General features: G+C 41.4%; 1 pseudogene; it reads right to left on the bottom strand.

Moving 5' to 3' along the window:
- Positions 1-10,475: 10,475 nt before the first annotated feature.
- LOC132420925 (large ribosomal subunit protein uL6 pseudogene) lies at positions 10,476-11,087 on the bottom strand (annotated as a pseudogene).
- Positions 11,088-12,619: the final 1,532 nt, after the last annotated feature.

The following is a 12,619-nucleotide window of genomic DNA, read 5'->3' as shown; positions in this document are numbered from 1 at the left end:
TGGAAGAACTATATTGTCATGCAGTCTTTATCTTAGTTCCTCAGATGGGACAGAGCGATTTGCTATCTCTGTGCACAGCTGTGACCAGAGATTGCTGTGGGCTTGGTCTCAGGGCCGGTGCCTGCATACTGCCTGCCTTTTGGTTTGTGTCCAAGGCTGCTGTTTTCTGAAAATAGAAGCTGATACTGCCTCTGACTCAGTCCCTTTCACCTCGTGCTCTTTCTGGTACATTTGTCCTAAAAGTATTGACCCGTCTCTGATTCCTTGCTACCTGCCAGGTTTGCAAAATTTGCGAGTTAGTACTGAGAGATTTACACTTTCTTTTATTAATTCCTGGAAGCTGGTGTCTTGTGAATCAGAGGAAACATATATCTTTTTTATGTTACCTCTCTAATAATATACAAGGTCATGGGGCCTCCTTTCTGCTGAGTCCTTTGAATAAGGTAACAGGTTTTTTTTAAAGCCACTCTCTTGGGGTCTGCCCCACCTCCGTTAGTGGGGAGTGAGGTTCTGCCTCTGGATTAGCCTTCTTAACTTGCTCTGACTTGCTGACCCCCTCTTAACTCCCTCTCCAAGGCTCCTCTCCACCCTCACTCCTTTAATGTCTTCTCCATGTGACTGGAAGTGGAAATGCTCAAGTTTTCAGCACCTGCACAGGCTCGCTCTGTGATCTAGCCAGTGGGCCCCCCTCTCCATTCTGTACGTCTACAGAGAAGCCCCGGGTAGGTTTCTGCTTCCCTATCCGCCACCCCCACCACCTTCCTCCCCAACAAACTGTGAGACTGAAGCAGAGATGACTGCTTTCAGCTCTTTTTGTATTTTCATCAACTGGTTAGACTCTGCACATTTAATTCCCTATGATGCAAACTCTTTTAGCTGTATGTAACTAAGTCTGTCTATTTCTCCCTGACACTTTCAGTCTTACATCATCCCAGATCTACCATCTACTGGTTGGGTAACCTTGAGCCCATTACTTTGCCTTTCTAAACTGCAGCTCTGTCCTGTACATGGACGCCCTTGGGCTTGCTCTCCTCAGCCTCTCCCTGTGGCCCCCAGACTCATGCCAGGAGTGGAAGATGGAAGTCCAGGAAGCAATGATTCCCACTGCTCTGATGCAGGTCCCTGCAGATGCAGAGGGCGGTACTCCTCCTGGGCGACAAACATGACCACATCCTTGGAGGCCACCTGAAGGCAGCATCTTGGAGTCCATCTTCTTTTACCTGGGCCTGGTCTTAGGGAGCCGATGCTGAGCTTTCATTTAATTGGATGCACTTTTGAGGGTAGGGAAAGAGCTACCCAGACTGTAAATCATTGATCAAGTGTCTCTCTCAACAACGAGCAGCTCAGGAACTCCCCCACCCCATTTCTGGGACTGAGGCTGCTCTTCCTTCCAGAAATTCTCAGAGTTATGCATCATTATTTCAAACTTATGCTTCAGAAACCCTAACACACTGGTGCCCCCAGGTGGGGTTTTCTTAAACATTCCTGGGCCCTACCACTGAGACTGAATCAGTAGATCTGGGGAAAGGCCCAGGAATCTATACATTTTAAAGCAACACACCTGATTTTACAATCAAACAGATTTGGGAAGGACAAACATATAACTCTTCCTGCATAATTTTCGTTGTTTAACTTTACCTTTCCAAAGGATGGCAGCTGGGTGAGTGTCGGCTTCTTTCCTGCAGCATAAATCACCAGCCCTCCCCAGGTATGCTTAACAGACAAGTGTGTCCAAGTCCCTCCCCAACTTTTACCAAAGTCAGTTATTTTTATTCCTAAGAGAGGTCTACGATGGAATGTTCTTCTTAAGTAGGGGGAGATCTAGGTTTTGTTGGTCCCGAAGATTATACAATTTGCAGAATCCTTCTTTAAGGAAAGGAAGATCAAAGTACGAATACAAAATTAAAGACAGAGCCTTGGAAGAGACCTATGCACGTGAAAAGCCCAAAAGCTTAAACTTCATCACCTACATAGCAGTTCTGCCTCTGAACTGCTTTCTCTTTCTGGAGCAAATCAAAAGAACACTGTTGCTCAAATTGTCTACACCTTCCATATGTATTAGATGACCTGTATTTATGGAAATGAAAAGGAGGAAAAAAAAGAACCCCACAGAAATAGATCGTTTTGGCCTAGAAGAGTCTGGAGCTGAGTTTTTAACCACAACATAGCGACCTACGCTTGGTTGGTGAGTTTACTTATTATTCCCTATATTCCCTGAAGTTGGAGAAAGAGCCACATGGTTCCTTACCACCCACCTCCCATTACTTTCTGACCACATCTCCTACTACTTTCCTCCTTGCTTCTCCTCTTCAACTACACTGGTCATCCCGGAGCAGACCGGGCTCAGTCTCGCCTTTGGGCCTCTGCATTGGGGGTCCTCTTTCTGAAATGGTGTCTCCATGTTACAGGGAAAGACACATGGGCTCAGAAAAGCTCAATGCTTTGACCAAGTGATTAAAACCCATGAAAACATGCATAATGTTTTCCCAACAGTCTTATTTTTTTTTAAATTGAAGTATAGTTGATTTACAATATTATATTAGTTTCAGGTATACAACTTAATGATTCAATATTTTTATAGATTATACTCCATTTAAAGTTATTATAAAATATTGGCTATATTCCCTTTGCTGTACAATGTATCCTTATAGCTTATTTATTTTATACATAGTAGTTTGTACCATTTAATCCCTACCCCTGTCTTGCCCCTCCCCACTTCCGTCTCCCCACTGGTAACCACCAGTTTGTTCTCTATATCTGTGAATCTGTTTCTATTTTGTTATATTCATTTGTTTGTTTCTTTTTTTAGATTCCACATATGAGTGATAACACAGAGTATTTGTCTTTCTCTTTCTGACTTATTTCACTAAGCACAATACCCTGTAGGTCTATCCATATTGTTGCAAATGGCAACAAGTTGTTGCAAATGGCAGAATTTCATTCTTTTATATGGCTGAGTAATATTCCATTGTCACATTCTATATATGTCACACATCTTCTTTATCCATTCATCTGTTGATAGCTTGCTTCCATATCTTTGCTGTTGCAATAATGCTGCTATGAACATTGGGGCGCATGTATTATATATTGAAATTATAATATTTTGAATATATTTGATATATAAAATATATTATTAAAAATAATTTCACAAGTTTCTTTTCACTTTTTTCATGTGGCTAAGAGAAAACTTAAAATGACATATGTAGCTCACATTTCTGGCTTGAATTATATTTATAATTTATATCAGACAGCACTAGTCTACATTATCTGGTCCCTCCCTAAAACCTTTCCTCATCTTGTCTTCTGCTCACTCCAGTTCTTGCTCACTGCAATCCAGCTACACTGGCTTCCTTGCTAGTCTTCGAACATAGAAACATACCATGCACCCTCCTGCCTCAGGGCCTTTGTACTTGCTGTTTTTACTCCTAGAAAGCTTTCCCTCCAATTATTTGGAGGATTTGTTCTTTAACTTTCTCTGGACTTTATTCAAACTTCACCTTTCCAATGAAGCTTTCTCTGACCACCCTGCTGAAATTAAATTCCTCATCCACCTCCACTCCTGTATTCACTGAGCCCCTTCCCTAATTTATTTTCTTCTGTAGAATCCATGCGGGTGGGGAATCTTGTTTAAAGCTGTGATCCTAGCATCGAGAACTATGCTTGGAACATAGTAGGTGCTCAACAAATATTTGTTAAATGAAATACTGAATGAATTTTAATCAACCACTTAATTATACAGGTGAAGAAACTGAGAATAAGTGGCTTTTTCAGGGTCTCACGGAGAGTTAAGGGCAGAGTAGAGACACTCTCTGTATATCAAATGCTAATGACCAGAAATGCAGATGCCACCACCCAGATCTCAGCCCTTTACTTAACGTTTGTGTTACTCCATTGGACTCTGCCCACAATTTCATGCCTCTTTTAGGACTCGCACTTAAGAAGAAAAGAATCTACTCCAGAAATATATTCTATCTCAGTCATTACACCCAGGAGATATCCTCTGACATTCTTTTGCTCCAAGGATAAGAGATTTTTGAGATTTTTTTTCTAGACAGGAATTGTATTTCTATCTGGATCTATGAAAACCAGTGACATTTTACCAGGAAAAAAAAAATTGCTTGAAGGAAGTCAATACCTTTGATTATATAGTTGGTCCTCTGTATCTGCAGATGAGGAACCTGTGGATTCAGAGGGCAACTATACTGCACCATTTTATATAAGGGACCTGAGCATCTGAGGATTTTGGTATCTGTGAGGGTCCTGCAACCAATCCCCCACAGATACTGAGGGGCGACTGTATAGTGAAATATTCAAGTTGTAACCTGAAGAGTTTAGACTAGTTCATTTATTTGACTAACCAACACATATTTAGTGATATGTGCCAGGCATTATTTTAGGTCCTGGGGACAGTTAAATGTGACAGGATCTTCAAGGAGTTAACAGTCTACTGTGTATGGGGCAGGGGGGCGGAGGGCAGGATAAATAAAGAAATACAGGATGTGTTAGTTTTCTATAGCTGCTGTAACAAATGACCACAAATTTAGAGGCTTAAAATAATACACATTTGTTCTCTTACTCTTCTGGAGATCAGAAATCCAAAATGGATCTTATTTGGCTAAACTCAGGTGCCAGGAGGCCACATCCTTCTGGAAGCTCTAGAGAAGTATCTGTCTTCTTGCCTTTTTTAGGTTTTAGTGGCTGACGTCTTCCTGGCTTGTGGCCCCTTCCGCCATCTTCAAAGCCCATCAGTGTCTGCTTCCATGGTCACATCATCTTTTCTCCTCACTCTGACCCCTCTTGGGTCCCTCTTATATGGGTCTCTATGATGATCTCCAGGTAACCCAGGAAATCCAGATAGTCCAGGAAAACTCCCCATCTCAAGATCCTTAACTTAATCACATATGCAAAGTCCCTCTTGCCATATAAGGTAACATTTATAGGTGCTGGCGATTAGGACGTTGACATCATGGGGGGACCATTATTCAGTCCACCACAGAGGACAATGTGACAAGGGTCACAGTGGAGTTAAGTACCAGATGCTGTGTAAACACAAATGACAGTACAGACAGGGTGTGGAAGAGGAGCGGGACAGCTTTATAGAGTGAGTGACTTTTTAGCTGAGGCTTGCATGGTGGCAATGGATGGATGGTATATATCATGTATAAAGGAATGTACAAGAGAAAGGAGGTTTAAATGAAGGTGATTTTTGTATTATCTATTGCTGAATAAAAAATTACTCTGAAACTTAGCAGCTTACAATAGTAAGTATCTGAGATCTCACATAGTTTCTGAGAGTCATGAATCTGGGAGAGTCTTAATTGGATGGTCCTGCCTTATGGTGTGTCATGAGGTTGATCTCAAGTGTTGGCTGGGACTGTGGTCATCTGAAGGGGCTGGAGAAGCAGTCTCCAAGCTCACTCACGTGACTGTCAGCAGGAGGTTTCATTTCCTCACCATGGCCTCTCTATAGCATTACTCACATGACATGGCAGCTGGCTTTCCATAGGGCAAGTAATCCAAGAGAAAGACAGTCCAAGATAGAAGCCTTTGTCATTATAACCTAATCTCAGGAGTGATTAGGTTATTATCATTCTGCCATTCTGTTGGTCACCCAGACCAACTCTGGTACAAAGTGGGAGAAGACTACACAAGGTCATGAACACCAGGAGGTGGGGATCATTGGGGACCATCTTGGAGTCTGGACCCTACAATATTCTTGAGATTATAAGAGTTTCTCATTGTTGGAATGTTCGACAATCATGAAAGATTGGCAGGGATGAGGTTGGCGTGGGAAGGGAGGGTTAGAGCGTGGAGGACCTGTACCCTTGGCCAGGAGTTTGCAGATAATCCTTTTATTGGTAGGGAGTTATTGCAGGGGCTTAGTCAGAGAAGTGACACCAATCAAATTGCTTTTTAGAATGATCATGTGTGTGGTAAGGATGTATGGAGGGTGGAGCAGAGAGCAAAGAGATTAGAGAGGAGGAGTGGCTAAGAGGTTATTGCAGTAGTGCAGGAGAGAGGGGATGAGGCTTCGAATAAGGCAGTGATGATATGGAAGGTCTGAGAATGATGGATTCAGGGCATATTCAGGAGGTGAAAGATTAGGGAGGCAGAGGGTTGGGGAAGGTCTCAGGGTGACTCTCAGGCTGCTGGTTTGCAGGATGCATAGGTAACATTAAAATACTACAGAAAGAAGGACATGGTTGACATGACAGTCAAAAAGAGTTAAGATACCTAAATTTAAATACATTGAATCTGAGCTGCCTGTGGGACATACAGGTATAAAGACAACTGATGGGTAGTTAGAGCAGAATAAACTTAATTTAGACTAACTACAGCAAGGCCTTTTAGGCATTTTTCAAGAGAAACTGTATTCTGGCTAGAGGAGAGCTCTTCTCACTCTGTGTTGGTATGTCCTAACCTAAACTGCAGGTCATTTTCTCAATGCCATCCTCTTATTGTCATTATCCTTGTAACTACCGTTTTTTGAATGCCTGCTATATACCACACTCCGTGCTATGCACCTTGTGTTCTTTATTTCATCTTCACACTAACCCAGGGAGAAACATAATGTTATTATTTCCTTTTAATAGATGAGGAAACTGAAGTAAGTACTACTATTATCCCATTTTTCAGATGAGAAATCAGGCTTCGCTAGTGTAAATAACATCACTCGAAGTTATATAATGAGTACGTGATGGACACAGGTCCCAAATGGAGATCTTTTGACTGCAGACCCTGTGCCTTTAATTGAACAGTCACCTACAGTGTGCTTTCTAGAGTCAGAGGCACTTTCCAGCAGGGCTGGGGTTCAGCGGAGTGATGATTTACCACCTGCTGTACAAGAGACAACAAGTAAGAAATGCAGGGGCAAGGTCAGAAATTCACATACGCAGTGGTGTGGAGAAAAGGTCAAACACCCTCTTCCTGTTAAATATGAAGAGACTTTGGCCTATTGGCAATGTTTGCTAGCTCTTTCCTAGGATTCTCTTCCAGTTTTTTGCTATATCTCAAAAAAATGTGAGGAATTACTTTCATTCACTTAAAAAAAAATGTTCATTTTCTTGCCACAGGAAAGTACAGTGTCCTATGTTAGCCAGATGGCCTTTGGAGCCTAAGATTGATGCAGAGGGAGTTTCACCACAGCACATTTTTCATTAGAAAAGAGAAAGGGGAGTGGGTGTATGAAGGATGTTAGACAGATTATGTCTTTTCCTTAAAGAGGGTTCCCATAACAGCAGATAAATTGGTCTGGAAATAGCTTCCAAGCTATTTCTTTATGTAAAACTTAAAAAAAGAAAGAAAGAAAAAAAGGTTCCATATCTAAGGTTGTACTGTGGAATTTAGGAGGCGATAAAGGGACTGGCGGTCATGCCCAGCTTAGTAAATGGCTCCTAGACTAATCCCTGTCGTAGAGAAGAGCCGACCTCTGGACCTGCTTCCTGCAGATCAGAGTGTGAGAGCACAAGGTCCCACCAACTGGCACGAGAAGCTTCATAGCTTCTCTGCAGCTGTCTGGAATTTCCCCGAGAAAGCAAAAGACAAGGCTGAATATAGGCTTTCACCTTGAAATACCATAAAGGTAATAAAACAGGGCATGGTGGGTTATGACAGGTTGCTTTGCAATGCTCCCACTTCACATTTTATGTGAGTTTCCAAGCAACATGCTTATTGAAACTAGGGAAGTGGGGAAGTGAGTGATGAGTTCAGAGAACTCTGCCGTGGAAGTGCCCAGACAACTTTGGACATAAGAGAACTGCTTTTCCCATATCCCTAACCTGACCCCTTCCTCACCCCAGTACCCCCAGAACCTGGTGAAATCCTAGCACACAAGAGCTGTTCAATTAGGACTCATGCCCTTGCCTTTATTGATACCTGACTGTATGTCAGACCTTTCTGTATTTATCTAGCAATCATCAACGTTAGCAGGAAAACAGGTTCCATCCTATTTTCTTTAGATATTTGTTAGTTAGGTAAATAAAGCAGCTCAGTATTTGGCGGAGCCCTAGGTCATTATTCAACTTCTGGGACACAACTCTCCCCGTTGTGTATAACCCATACGCCTTAACAGAATGTCTGGTTCTAGTTTTGGGTTTCAAAATATTAGCACTTAAGTAAAATTAATTTAATTAAAACTTAACTGAGTTTTCTTTCTAACTAATTTAACACATAATGCTTTTTCCTTCTAACTTTTATTTTTCTGTACAATGAAATGTATATTAAATAAAATAAATAAAATTATGTAACTTCTGCGGTCTGGGTTAACAATTAATATGGCGCTTAGGTGCCTATCCATATACTTCTTTGTACGAACATAGTAAAAAGGCACAGCTTCGCACAAATGGGCTAAGGAAAGCAAAAACTATGTAAAGGCTGCCTAACAGGAAATGAATCCACACCCCAGGAGGTCCACAATAATAAAGTCAGGGCTGAATATATGAAGATTTATATGACATGTTAACACATTATTACCACAAATTATATTACTAAGTCAGTCATGGGAAATCGGTTCAGGGCCAGGAGGAAGTCAGTCCATGGTCAAATTCAGCCTTTAGTTTGAAACTCTTCCATCTGCCATGATCACAGAAACCTGACCATCCAGTGCCTACTGGACATAAGATCAGGACATTAGCAAATGCTGACTGTGTAAGCCCTTAGAAACAATTTTCTGTTTGCACAACTGTCAAGAGTTTTCTATAATTGTCTTTCTAATTCTACTCTTATAAACTGTGCCTGTTGAAGAAGTCATTTTATGATATTACTGAAATGGACATTGTCTGAGAGGTTTCCAGAGAACTGAAATTCCATAAATGTATTTCTGGTGTCATCCGTTGTGTTTGGTATTCTCCCCCTTCTCAGGGACACATGTAGCTGTCTCTAGGGAGAGGAAGTACCCCATACCCATATGTGACAGGAGTACTCAGACTGGGGCTCTGTGCTTCTGAGGTACAAATGGAACCAGCCATAGAAGCCCCGGCACCTCACTCTGACTCTAATTTAACTCTTATCTTTCCCCCCCAATTTGTCATCTTGTTAGTTCTTCCAATTTGGTGATTCTATTCCAACTGATGGGCTTCCTTCTTCTTCCTTCTTGTATATCCTCTGTTTTCTCAGATCTATTCTTTGATCTGGTGCTTGTTTCAAACACCATCTTGGTACCGCTCCTACTCAGTCCAGGGTCACTCCCAAAATATGGCCCCGGCGGGCGCTGCTGCATTGGGCTGCTGGGCCCGCCCTGTGAGGCCCACCTCAGTGTATCAGGGAGACCTCAGCCAGCTCCTGGGTTTCTTTAAAGACTTTATTTTTTTAGAGTAGTTTTGAGTTCATAGCAAAATTGAGAGGGAGGTAAAGAGATTTTCCATATATCTTCCTTCCCCCACACATGCATAGCCTCCCTGCATCATCAACATCTCCCACCAGAGGGCTACATTTGTTGAAATTGGTAAATCTGCACTGACATCATAATCACTCAAAGTCCATAGTTTCCATTGGTGTTGTACGGTGTACAGGTTCAGACAAATGTATAATGGCATGTATCATACAGTGTTTTCACTCCCCTAAAGATCGTCTGTGATCCACCTATTAATCCCTCTCTTTTCACTAACCCCTGGCAAATACCATATCCATAGTTTTTCTATTCCAGAATGTCATATAGTTGGAATCATATAGTATGTATCCTTCTCAGATTGGCATCTTTTAGTTAGTGATATACGTTTAAGTTTCCTCTGTGTCTTTTCATGGCTTGATAGCTCATTTCTTTTCAGTGTTGAATAATATTCCATTGTCTGGATGTACTTCAGTTTATTTATCCATTCACCTACTGAAACAACATCTTGGTTGTTTCCAAGTTTGGGCAATTATGAGAAAAGCTGCCGTAAACATCCATATGAAGGTTTTTGTGTGGACATAAGTTTTCAGTTTCTTTGGGTAAATACCAAGGAGCACAATTGCTGGATCATGTGGTAAGAGTATGTTTAGTTTTGTAAGGAACTGCCAAAGTGTGTTCCAAAGTGGCTGTGCATTTTACATTCCCACCAACAATGTATGAGAGTTCCTGTTGCTCAGCATCCTCCCAGCATTTGCCAGCGTTGTGGATTTTGGCCATTTTACTGGGTGTGTAGTGGAATCTCACTGTGTTTTTTTTTTTTTTGTTCGTTTTGTTTTTTGCAGTACGCGAGCCTCTCACTGTTGTGGCCTCTCCCGTTGCGGAGCACAGGCTCCAGATACTCAGGCTCAGCGGCCATGGCTCACGGTACCAGCCGCTCCGCGGTATGTGGGATCCTCCCGGACCGGGGCACGAACCCGTGTTCCCTGCATCGGCAGGCGACTCTCAACCACTGCACCACCAGGGAAGACCTCTCACTGTGGTTTTAATTTGCATTTCCCTGATGACATGTGATGTGGAATATCTTTTCTTTTCAATACAGGGCTTTTACTGTATCTTTAAAGTATCACAAATATGTCTTGGGAATCATTCAGCATCTTGTTTCAGTAGCTGGACATCTTAAAACTTTTTCAGCAGGCTGCTGAACTGTTCCTTTTTCAGAGACGTAGATACTACCCAGAAATTTTCTGATATCCTTGTTTTTAACTGTTGTGGCCTGCTGAAAAAAAGCAGCTAAATTTGATTTAAGTCCACTGCTGTTTCCTTCAAGAATTAACGCATCTTTCTGGGCTTGAGATACGGAGCAAGCAACTCCTGGCCTCATCCAACCTTTGTGGATCTATTTTTCACCCAAGAAATTTTGGATTTCAAAAAGAGGCACATTCTTCTGAATAATGGCATTGATGGGGAAGTGAGCATACACAGCCTCATCTTGTGATGGAAGCCCAGGGTGACACTCTTGGTCATGCACTGTACGTGACTACAGATAGTGCTAGAGGTACCAGTCCCTTTCTATTTCCCCAACATTTGTCAGCCTGGAGCCTCTTCTTTTCTTTCCAAGGAAACTGAGTTCTACTTTGATGTGACTGAAATCCTTCTTCAGGATTCCTCAGGGGCCCTTCATAATAACTGTGTGTTCTTTCAGAGTAATGTCAATATTTTCGAGAATGTGGACAGCCTGATTGCTGAGAATGGTCTTCATTCTTGCAGTAGACGTGACAAAGACTTCATATGTTTATTTGCCATCTGTATATCTTATTTGGTGAGTCTCATTAGGTCTTTGGCCCATTTTTTATTGGTTTGTTCATTTCCTTATTGTTGGGTTTTAAGAGTTCTTTGTATATTTTGGATAACATCCTTTATCAGATGTGTCTTTTGCAAGACATTCTCCCAGTCTCTGGGTTGTCTTCTCATTCTCTTGACATTGTCTTTTTTTTTTAAAACATCTTTATTGGAATATAATTGCTTTACAGTGTTGACTTATTTTCTGCTGTATAACAAAGTGAATCAGCTATAAGCATACGTATATCCCCATATCCCCTCTCTCTTGCATCTCCCTCCCACCCTCCCTATCCCACCCATCTAGGTAGTCACAAAGCACCGAGCTGATCTCCCTGTGCTATGTAGCTGCTTCCCACTAGCTATCTATTTTACATTTGATAGTGTACATATGTCAATGCTATGCTTTCACCTCGTCCCAGCTTACCATTCCACCTCCCCATGTACTCAAGTCCATTCTCTTGGTCTATGTCTTTATTCCTGTCCTGCCCCTAGGTTCATCAGAACCATTTTTTTTTTTTTTAGATTCCATATATATGTGTTCACATACAGTATTTGTTTTTCTTGTTCTGACTTACTTCACTCTGTATGAAAGACTCTAGGTCCATCTACCTCACTACAAATAATTCAATTTCGTTTCTTTTTATGGCTGAGTAATATTCCATTGTATATATGTGCCACATCTTTATCCATTCAACTGTTGGTGGACACTTAGGTTGCTTCCATGTACTGGCTATTGTAAATAGAGCTGCAGTGAACATTGTGGTGCTTGAATTTTTCTCAATTATGGTTTTCTCAGAGTATATGCCGAGTAGTGGATTTGCTGGGCCTTATGGTAGTTCTATTTTTAGTTTTTCAAGGAACCTCCATACTGTTCTCCATAGTGGCTATACCAATTTACATTCCTACCAACAGTGAAAGAGGGTTCCTTTTTCTCCACACCCTCTCCAGCATTTATTGTTTGTAGATTTTTTGATGATGGCCATTCTGACTGGTGTGAGGTGATACCTCATTGTGGTTTTGATCTGCATATCTCTAATGATTAGTGATGTTGAGCATCCTTTCATGTGTTTGTTGACAATCTGTATATCTTCTTTGGAGAAATGTCTATTTAGGTCTTCTGACCATTTTTGGATTGGGTTGCTGGTTTTTTTGATATTGAGCTGCATGAGCTGCTTGTATATTTTGAAGATTAATCCTTTCTCAATTGCTTCGTTTGCAAATATTTTCTCCCATTCTGAGAGTTGTCTGTCTTTTTTATGGTTTCCTTTGCTGTGCAAAAGCTTTGAAGTTGCATTAGGTCCCATTTGTTTATTTTTGTTTTTATTTCCATTTCTCTAGGAGGTGGGTCAAAAAGATTCTTGCTGTGATTTATGTCAAAGGGTGTTCTGCCTATGTTTTCCTCTAAGAGTTTGATAGTGTCTGGTCTTACATTTAGGCCTTTAATCCATTTTG

Source organism: Delphinus delphis, chromosome 1 (assembly GCF_949987515.2).
Source record: "Delphinus delphis chromosome 1, mDelDel1.2, whole genome shotgun sequence".
NCBI lineage: Eukaryota > Metazoa > Chordata > Mammalia > Artiodactyla > Delphinidae > Delphinus > Delphinus delphis.
This window is presented reverse-complemented; position numbering and strand designations above follow the sequence as displayed.